Raw genomic sequence first — 11,015 nt, 5'->3', positions numbered from 1 at the left:
TAACTCTAAAAGCTAGAAAGATTTTCAATGATGAGTTATTCTGAAGACCCCGATCTCCCCCACCCCAAACTATAGACGCTAAGGCTTAGAAAGTTAAGTAATTTCAACAAGACACAACAGTAGTCATATATGGATGTGAGAACTGGACCATAAAGAAGGCTGAGTGCTGAAGAATTGATGCTTTTGAACTGTGGTGATGGAGAAGACTCTTGAGAGTCCCTTGGACTGCAAGGAGATCCAACCAGTCAATCCTAAAGGAAATCAACCCTGAAAATTCATTGGAAGGACTGATATTGAAGCTGAAGTCCCAATACCTTGGTCACCTGATGTGAAGAGCTGACTCATTGGAAAAGACCCTGATGCTGGGAAAGATTGAAGGCAGGAAGAGAAGGGGACAATAGAGGACGAGATGGTTGGATGGCATTAACAACTCAAGGGACATGAGTTTGAGCAAGCTCCAGGAGATAGTGAAGGACAGGGAAGCCTGACATGCTGCAGTCCATGAGGTCACAAAGAGTTGGACTCAACTGAGCGACTGAACAACAACAAACAACAACCACACAACTAACTAAAAAAGAACAGGAGCTAAAACTGAGATACAGGTCAGCAGACTCCAACTGTAAAAGCTTTCATATCAGCATTCTGTCTTCTTAAGAAGCAAGGAGTTAAGGAAAATGAAGAGAATCAGAAATGAAGTGTGTGGCAATAGCCAGTAGGAATCAACTGATCACATAAATAGATTTATGAGTATTAGAGATGCAATATCCTCTAAAAGAAAAAAACATAGTATAGACTTCAAAAACCATGATTAAACAAAACAAAATTAAAATGCAATGTTTCCTCAAGGGTAAAAGGCACTCAGTTAATTCAATCAGATGATTGTTTCTTCTCTCCTGATATTTTTCATCAATGTATATAAAAGAAGAAAAGTAAACTTTAATTTCTAAAAGTATTAGAGAGAGTAATTAAAATTAACTTGACTATAATTCTTTGACATATTAAGGAAACTTTACCTCTTTTTACTCTATATTCCGAACAAAACAAAAGCATTCAACTTTTTTTTTTTACAAAGGTCTGCTAAATAATCCCCAATTTGTTTGTATGAAAAATAAATTCTGCCATGTAGTTTTGGAATAATTAATTCCCCAAATTAGCAAATATATGTTGGAAAAAATAGCAAATATTAAATTCAATCATCCGTTGCCTTAAATGATAGTCTTTGTAGAATCCTTCTCTCTCCTCCCAATCATCTGTAAAAGTTTTCAGTGATAAAATCTAAGATTATTTTGTAGAGGAGATGAAGAAAATGTGAGGAAAGGGGCTGTTCCAGATTTTGGAATTGAACAAATCAAAAATTTTTCTTCAGCTCCAATATGGTGCCCTACTACTACTCTTTCAACAGATTCTACAACAGACTGAGGATTTATGATGCAAGACTCAAAATAATTGAGCAGATGTTTCAAGAACATTGCTAATTTTGTCCTCTTCCCACACCTGAAAAAGTACCAAAAGTATTGGTTATCTCAGAAGCCATATAGCCTTCTGGGGGGTAGTTTGCTTTAATTCCATATAAATTCATTTACTTTCATTCCATATAAATTCTATGAATGATTTTTAAAATTTAAAAACCTATACAAAGTATTATGATAAGATCATCTGACACTTTATCAATTAAAAACCCAAGGAATAGTCAATAATAGAATTGAAGGAAGGAGCTTCTATTTTTGTCTAGTTCTATTTTTGTCAGTCTCCTTAATGGATTGGGAATTTTTTGAGAGCAAGGACCACCCATGTCTTACTCTTCTTTGTATCCACAGCACCTGGTGCCTTGTAGATACCTGATGAATTCAATTCACAAAGATGTACATAGTTTCCTTTCAATAATTAGTGACATAATTTTGAGACTATCTCACTTTTATACTGATTAAGCTGAAAAACAGTCTTCTAAGAAAATGCATATAGTTAATTTCTCTTCTAATCCCAGGTTTTACATGAGGATAACTATGGATTAAATATGTATAGGAAAAGGCATTAGACCTTAAAGAGGCACATAGAATGTTAGTGCAGAACTCCAGATTGACAAAATTAGGTTTGTTATTTTATCCATTAAATAGTCTAAGCAGATTAATTGGAACCAGACGTGTGAAGATTCATAAGGTTTGTTTTAACATCAGTTATTTAAAAAGGTTTACAGGTTACATTTGAGACATCTAAATAAACAGTTTAAAGAGAATGTAGAACTTGATAAAGTGTATATATAGGGAGAAATGCTATGAGGCTGGTTCCAGTTCTATAACCAGATATATCTCACGGTAAAACAGTACTAAATTCCAACTCTCTTGCTTAAAAATGTCAATTACTATGGATACATTTTATTTAGAAATTAAATATACCAAAACAAAGTTTGTTTTCCTAAAGAAACAAACATAGAGAGACTGTACACCCCTAAGCAATTATCTAATGGACACATCTTTGCTCATAGCACCTGCTATAAAAACATTCTGTCCAGGTAAAAAGCAAAAGGCTGTGACAATCTGTTTTTGGCAGAACTCAAATCAAAGGACATGTTTTTGTCAATTGAAGAATGCTGATTTTGGGGAATGAATGTCAGAAGTTTATTAACCCAAGTGTTATGGTTTCTATTTCTGTACTTTAATTTCACATAAAATCATGTGAAATTACCATTTTTAAGGCATATACACATACACATTGGATGTAAAGAAAATAGATAAATATATCAATAGGAGTATGGTGTTCTAGAGAAGATACTTGAAAATAGCCAGTAATCACTTTTTTAAAGCCAATTCCAGTCTTATCATTATGCCACTATTAGATATATATGCCTAGCCAACAAATATAGATATTAGTACTTTAATATTTTTTGACTTGTCATTAACAGCTCTACTTCTTTCTTTTGACTGAACCCGGTTCCTCAGCAGTGAAAGCGTGGAGTCCTAACTACTGAACCACCAGGGAACTCCTTAAATAACTCTACTTTTAAAGAGGCCTCAAGTGGGCAACATCGCCTATTACCTTTTGATGATACAGTGAAAAACCTTTATGAGTGTACACATGATAAAACATATATATATATAATTTTAGTTAGGCTCGATTATTAAGTTTGTATGTGTTTAATATAATTTAATATATATGTGATATGGTCACATTATAATGTTATTCTACTTTATTATGTTTCAAACCAGTTGTTACACCTTTGGGAATAATGTCAAAAATACAAACTGCCAAGTTTAATATATATAATGAAGAAATACATAAATCATCAGAAACATACATGAACTCCCAACAGCCACATCCAAATTCTTTGTGTGTGTGTGTGTGTAACAGTTATTTGGGTGATTATTTGATCTTAATTCAATAGTTTTGTTTCTTAATTTTTTTCAACATTTTTACTATTTTAATATTGTTCCTCCTATTTAACTTTTAGCTAAACAGCTGTTGACCTGGGCAAATGAGTTTCTGATGTCTATCAGCAAGTATGAAAGCATAATTTCATTAAAGTTTATTATATATATGCTCAGGACTGAGAGAACATTGTAAAATGAAGTTTGGCTAAAGTTCAACTGGGCATCAAATAGCACTGGCAAGAATTTTCTTAAACAGATGGTGTAAAATCTTACTAACACAATAGTGTATGCTTAACACAGGAACAATATCAGAAACAGATGTGCTGTAAATGACCAAAGTACCAAACAGAAACAATAAACATGGGATATATATTAAAAATGATGCCTTTGCCAAATGAAAAAGAAAGGGGGAAAAAAGGGTGAGCAAACGCATTTCCTTGTCAAATAAGAAATGCTACTGATATTTTTCCAGACCAAGGTTGGCATACAAATATTTTCCCTTTGGCTTCCTCTTATGCATTGGTATTAAACCTCTATCAGGGTGGCCAGAATTAAGAACATAAATTTTCATGCATGTTTTTAAAAAGTGATCACATAAAAAGGAAATAAGTTTTTGTATTAATCTCGAAAATTTAGATGGCATGCTGCGATTCATTGAGCTGCAAAGAGTCAGACACCACTTGGGGACTGAACAACAAAGGACCTCTACACATTACTTGGAACTGAAAATATTCTCATCAGCCCAGAAAAATCCCTCTCTCTCCCTCTCCCTCTCTCTCCCTCTCTCTTATACACACACACCTTTTATTAGAGCTGTTATACAAGTGTTTGGTCAGTTATAAGTATTTGCTCATGTACTGCACAACAATCTTAAAAGTACCAAGGGCCTCTATGGCTGGCACAGAAACCAAAACCAAGTAGAAGAAATTCAAATCCCTAGAAACGCCTCCCTAAAGCCAAACCCACCCCTCCCAAATGTGGGTGAGTTCCAGGGCCTTGACCTGCCTGCCTAGAGGCCACTCCTGGAGAAAGAGCAGTACAGGACATAACACTCTGGTCTACATCTGTTTGGAGCCAGCCTGCACTCCCGACTTGGGCATTTCGAGCCTGACCACTTTACTGATCACTTCAGGCACACGTTGTTCTGACCTCGTCAGGCCCCCATGGCCTGGTGTATAGTAGGCTTGGCTTTTAGGTTTTCTCTCTTCTGTAACAGCTTTCAGTGAGATACCAAGATGTGCACTCTGGGGAGACTGGAAGGGTTGAAGAAGAATTACCTATTTATGGGCAGAGACAGTTGATGGGCAGAAGGGCTTGGGCCTTGAGTCTCCTCGGGCGCTGCTTATTTTTATACCCCCGGGAAAGAAAAGCCTTAACATCCTCTGGAATCTGGATCTGATTCCAGGAGACGAATGTTTCACATTTGAAACCCAAGGTTTCCGCCCACGGAAAAGGGCGCAAGGAGGGCAGGGCGGTGGTCAAACCCATCAGGGCGACCAGCCTAACTCAAAGCCTGGCCTGAGGTAGGCATTCCGGTGCTTGGAGCCGGGGCCACCCTCCTCCCACCTTCTCCAGGAGACTGGATTAATGATGTGGGGGTTCACGCTGGATGCTAGGGACTGCTTTGGGACTAGGATACGTCGCTGGGGCGCTCGGCCTCGCTCTCCTTCGCGGCGCATCGCCTCGGCGCCTCCCGGGGTGCACCGCGCGGCAGGGAATTGCGCGGCAAGGAACTTCCCAGACTGCCCCGGGGCCGCCGACCGGCAGCGACCAAAGCTAAGGGGTTGGGAACCTCGCCCAGAACGCCGCGAGGACAAGCGGGGCTCCAATGGCTGTTCCGGAGAGATCACCTCCGAAGGCAGGCGCCGGCCGAACCAACCCAGGCCGCTGCTGGAGGGGAAGGGCTTCAGCCCCTAGGGGCGTAGAGGCTTGGGGTTTCCAAGGAAATGCAACAATATTTATGACCTGGCGATGAGAAAGTGCTCTCCCAGCACGCGATCTATCTCCTCTCCCTCCTCGCTCCCCCGCAGCTTCCTACCCCTCTAGCCCTTCCTCCCCTTCCCACCCTGGCTCTGCTTCTGGGCCCTAACTAACAGACAACATCAGTCAGGTCCTTCAAGCCTCTCCTGCTGTCCCCCATTCCCGCAGCTCTTAAGAGAACTTAGGCTTCTAGGACTCCAGAGCAAGGGTGGGGACACATGTCCAACCAGCCAGGAGGGAGGCCTTCATACCCGGCCAGGCTCACTCAATATCCTCTATGTATAGTACAGTGGTTAACACCTTGGAATTGGTTTGCATCTAGAATCCATTGCAAATATGTCTTGAGAATTTGAGTCTCTAAACTTCAGGCTTACCTCCTTGATGACTGAGGAATATGTGTGACAACATATGTTAAATATAGGGGATGCTAAATAACAAATGCTATTCTTTATTATGAGTATCTACATACATGCACATATTCCTCTCTAAAAATACAAAACATTTTTAGGAAAAAAGATATTTCAGCCTGGGTGGCGGTGGGGGCACAGTATAAAGAATGGGGAATTATGGCTTAATTTATTAACTGTAACTTGTTTTCTACGCTGACCTTTAAAAGACAGACATTCATGGACTGATCTAGACGTTTTGTAACCCGAGAGGTTTTCCCTACAATATCGCTAAAATTAATTATTGAAGCAGGGCAAAAGTATTTTGAAAGGAGGAAGACACCTTGAAAAGGCATTTATTTATAAAGCTCCACAAGAAATTGTGCCTGCTGTTTTTGGTGACTGTGAAACCCCCCAAAATGATAAAGGCACACTAAGCACTGAGCAAGTCTAGGAGTTATTTCTGAAAGGTAGTAGATGTGTAGGCACCCTTTAAAACAAAACAAAACAAAAAACGCTGCTCTAAGTGCCTCCAGAGGGTTGGGCGGCTATTCGAAGGAAGATTATGCTCTTCTAAAGGAAGAAACTATGTTCTTCCCTGTGTTTCTTTGCCTGCAGTGGCTGTGGCTAAATTTGCAAATCTTCTTGGTGAGTCTGTCAAGAGACCCCAGTTTTCAAGATAAAACCCTAGGGCTTTTCTCTTAGTGTTGGTGTATATTCCCAGTGCAGTAATCCCAGGCCAACAGATCTCTTTCAGCCCCTCAGGACCCTAGTCAAACAGTCCCCTGGGGCTACAGTTTCTGCTCCAGAGCTATCCTGGCTTGAGAGAAGTTGGGTCTGGGAAGAGAGGGAGCTGAGGCACCCAGGGCACACAATTATGACCTGGCAGGGCGGTGGAGCAGGGCTGGGGAGGCAGGGAGGCACATGGATCTACCTAGTTTAAGATTATACACCATCACCTGTGCCTCCCCTCCACATTCTTCAGCAGTTTTGCAGGCTGTAAACAGGGGTGCATCTCTTTCCCAAGCCGGGGAGGCCTAACAGCACCACCATCTGGCTCTGAGTGACCTCAGCTGCCATCCTGACTGTCCACCCCAGGCTCCCTTTTTGCCCTGGGGCAAGCCAAAACATAGATCAACTTAGGTCAGGCCAACACACACAGCATTTCCATGTGTGCAGTCAAGAGTGGGCCCATGGAGGCCCATGGGCCTTCTCTAGGCTTCTGGGGTCAAATATGTTTCAATTCTTTGTCCCATTAGTGTCCTCATCTTTAACTGAGGCTCAGACCGCTATAGTCTCTGAAGCACCCACAGTAGGTTTTCAGTTGCAAACACTGAAATCTGAAGGATGATCCAGAGGGGCCCAAATGAGCCATTTTAAGTCCCTCGTCCTAGAAGAAAAGTGGAGCCTGGCAAGTCCCTCAAATTAAATAGTCAGAATATCTATGCCCTTCCTAACCTCGTTCTTCTAAGGGATTAAAAGATTTGGGTCCTGGGCAAGAAGGGGCCACTGTAAAGAAACAGCAAGCTGGAACTAAGAATACGTAAAAAGGCATGAAACCCTCTGTACCTGCCAACACACATATTTATAGTTTTTCATTCAAAAAGCCATCCTTTATTGCCCAGTGCCAACATACTGAACTAGGTTCCAGAGAGAACAGCACATGGTTCCTGCCTCCAGAGTGACAGAAGCCTGGAGCTGTCAAAGATCTGCTGGAGTCAATTTTATTCACCTGTTTTTCTAGGAGGGAAACTACTTGTAAAGACTTCTCCGGAGTAGTGGTGTTACAGGGTGCAGCGACATGACTTTGCACAGCTGGAGCTGGGCACCGAGGCTTCTGCAGACTCCGGAGACTCAGTGACCCGAACTTTGGTCAAAGTGTCCAGAGGGAAAGTTCAGGAAGTGAGTGCCCGCCGACCTTTACACTGCAGGAGGTAGGGAGAGCACTGGTCATTTATTCAATCCAGGTTTCGACGCACTCGCTGATGATTAGTCATCGGATTCTGTAATTTGCAAAAGGAAAGGAGAAAAATTTTACCACCGATTTAAAAGCTCAACTCTTTTACCCCTGTGGTCAGCTTATTTGACACTCCAAATTATTCATTCTGTGCTTTTAAACCTCGCACCGGGAAGAGTAGAAGGAAGGGGGCGCTCTTTCCCACTGGATACCGGATTCCCGGCAGTGTCAACTCGGCAGGAAGCCGGCGGGGGGCAAAGCGCTGACAGCTGGACCACCTGTGCTGGAGCCGCAACCCAGGTCGACTGAACTATGTAAAAAACCGTCTCCAGTTGGGGTAAATGAATTTACTGATTAAACGCGTCCTTTTCTGAGCTCACCTCAAGGAGGACAACATCGCGGAATGGTTAGGAGGCGGGCTTTTAAAAAAGAAGGCAAGTCGGCCTCCAGCGTTCGGTGTCTGGGTTCGAATTCTGACTCAACCTGGTAAAATGGCCTTTGGCAAGTTATTGAAGAATGGTTATGCTCCTCAGCTCCTTTTGACAAAAAGCAACAGTTATGACTATTACTACTTTAACAATATTCAGAAGTTCTGCAAACTGACAGAAGGCAGGGTGCCAATCATTTACATGCGCCAGATTAACCCCCAAATAGAGCAGTGGGAGGAAAAGTTGTTCGCATGCCTACTTGGGCTGAGATGCCCTGATGAGAGGTGGCTGGCAGCTTTGAGTTCTTCTTCAGAGCCCTGGCAGCACTGGGAGGCTCCTCCAGCATTAGAATCCGAGCAGGTGAACTACTCAAAATGGCCAACTGGAATCAAGGTCGGTGGCTTAGGAGCATGGCCTGACCCCTTCACCTGGGGAAGCCGTTGGTGACACCTCGCATCTAGACAGCTATTGGGTGACAAAGGAGGAGGAGGGAGGAGTGGAAGAAGATTATATTCATTGAGAAGCTACTGTATATCTGTTGGTGAAAATATTTCAACATCATTAGCGCTGTCGTCCCCATTTTACTGATGAGAAAAACAAACTAAGTTGTTAAATAAATTACTCGAAAATCCATTACAGGTTTGACTAACTTCAAAAGCTGTGCTCTTAGTATAACACGTAGCTCTTAAACCCTGATCTCCCATGAAGGCAGGCAGGCAAGCATACAGGAAAGGAGGAAGGGAGGAAGGAAGAAAGGGAGGAGGGAGAAAGCACTGCCATATTTACCAGAGCCAGTCTCCTCTAGAAGAAATCCTCACAGAAGGTTATTTAACATGAAAAATTATGGTTCAAGATTATTCTGCAGACTTCTTTCAAATTATCATTTCACAAGTTACATCGGATAAGTAACAATGGGACATGGAAATGTTGGGGGGGCGGGTAGAAACCTCAACACTGAGGTTGCAGGGTGACACTTCATGGACTTGTTGGGTGCACCCACACTAACAACGGAGCTGCAAGTTCTTATCAAAACAGGATCGAAGCCTGCAAATGGGAGGCTCACACAGCTCCCTGCCACCACCCCCACTCGACCCAGGAAATGCCTTCAGGGACCCAGGATTTTGCACTCGGATGAAGTTTGGCTCTCCTGCCTCCCTTGCTGGGTTTTTGTTAACTCTCAGGGATCCCTGTAGAACAGGGGGTGAGGGGAGTGGATGAAGGGAAGCCTGCGTCCTCTTTCTAGATGAGTGAGCTCCGAGCTAGATCAGCTCGGTGGCCTCGGATGTGTAATAAAAAGCTGGGGAGAAAGGACTTCGTTGTTATTTCTCTCAAACTCCTAGTTTGGCTTTTACAGAGCTGTGCGGGCAGAGGTCTGTAGAAATAGGTTAGAATCGGGTTTCCACTGGTCCTGCCCTATTGCTTATTCTGAACGATAAAATGCATATAAAATCAGCAGCTCCAAGCCACAAGCGTGCTTAAGACGAGATTGTCGGCTTGGAAATGTCACAACGAGTAAAGGATGTAGTGGACTTCCGCGCTTTGTGCAGTAGCATTTAGCCCTGGAGCGTCCCAGACAGCGCCCGGCCTAATTTCGGGCTGCATACGACTTCTAATTCTTTCCTCTCTTACCAGCGGTCCCATCTGGGAGAAACGGTACCGCTATCTCCTGTCGCAGCGGACTCCGCAAGTTTACTTGAGCTCAGGAGGGAAAGCTCGAAGAGGGGATGAGCGCACCGTCTGGAAAGGAACACGGAATCTACACAAACAATCCTTTCGGTCGCGGAACTCGGTTTTTAGTTGGTGGGTTTCTAGACCCACTAGTGACAAGTGGCCCCAGCCAGCTCACCCGACAGCAGTTGGCGTAACAGACTGCCAGCGGGGCCGGAGAGGAGGCCGGGTCTGCGCGCCGTGGTTCCCGGCTGTCTAGTGCACAACAAGCTAGCCTCCCGGGGAAGACCCTCCAGCCTCGGCCTTGGCCCGCAGTGGGGGAGAGATCGGTGGGTCTCAGACGGAGGCTTTCGCCACCATTGGGCGACCTCCGCTGGCATGAATAAACGCGCCCTTCCCTTTCCCTCGGAAACTGGGTGACAAGGTCTGGAAAGGAGCCTGGGACCTGTAAGTCCCAAGGTGAGAGCATTTCCCGCTCAGCTCTCTCTGAGGGGTCATGGGGCTTCCTGGGTAATTTGGGGGCGGGGGCAGGGCAAAACAACAAAAAACTCTGGAAGCTATATCCATCAGTCCTTTTCCAGATCAATATTAGTAATGGTCAGACGAAGTGGTCAAAAATCAAAGGATACTCCGAATCAAGTGTGACCTCCGCAGTTTCAGAGGGCTCTTGGCTGAGCGCTAGGAGTAAAGAGGTCACTACAAGAATCACCCAGAAGCAGTGCCTTCTTACCGCTCAGAAGTCTTTCGCCCTCCACCCTCCGACCGTCCTCTCGCAGATCCCTGGCGCGGATACCTGGGGGTAGGGGTGTGGTCAGCGAGAGCCGCCGGCCCGGGAAGATGCAGGGCCCCAATCGCTGGTACTGGCCCTGTGCCTTCGAGCCCGGGAGTCCTGGACATGTCTCGTTTGACTGTGTTTTCGTCCGTGTCCCAGCAGTGTCTCCCCCATGTCTACACAAGTCTGACTCGAGCGCGTGGAAGGCTGGTGGGAGGGCTAAGAGCCGGGGCGGTCGCGGATTCAGGAAGCGAGATTCCGAAGATTGCCTGAGTACCGCGAAAACTCCAGGTTAAGTTTTCTCAAACATGTGGTTACTCACCGCGAGGAGCTCAAAGGCAAAAGGTTCAATAGTCAAGTTGGTGGGGACTTTCCTTACTTAAAGTAATAATTTGCTAATTCGGATCTATTGCTTTTAAATATTGAGTTCCAGAGACCTCTGTCAATGCAGGCTTAATT

At 44.0% G+C, this 11,015-nt stretch overlaps 1 long non-coding RNA gene across 1 annotated transcript; it reads left to right on the top strand.

The window, feature by feature from the left end:
• Window positions 1-8,367: 8,367 nt before the first annotated feature.
• LOC129655253 (uncharacterized) lies at window positions 8,368-10,196 on the top strand. The gene is made up of 2 exons (XR_008715850.1): window positions 8,368-8,509; window positions 9,749-10,196. It is a non-coding gene; the product is annotated as an uncharacterized LOC129655253 (long non-coding RNA).
• Window positions 10,197-11,015: the final 819 nt, after the last annotated feature.

This window comes from Bubalus kerabau, chromosome 6, assembly GCF_029407905.1.
Source record: "Bubalus kerabau isolate K-KA32 ecotype Philippines breed swamp buffalo chromosome 6, PCC_UOA_SB_1v2, whole genome shotgun sequence".
Classification (NCBI taxonomy): domain Eukaryota; kingdom Metazoa; phylum Chordata; class Mammalia; order Artiodactyla; family Bovidae; genus Bubalus; species Bubalus kerabau.
Note: the sequence above shows the minus strand (reverse complement) of the source record. Positions and strands in the feature narration are given on the sequence as shown.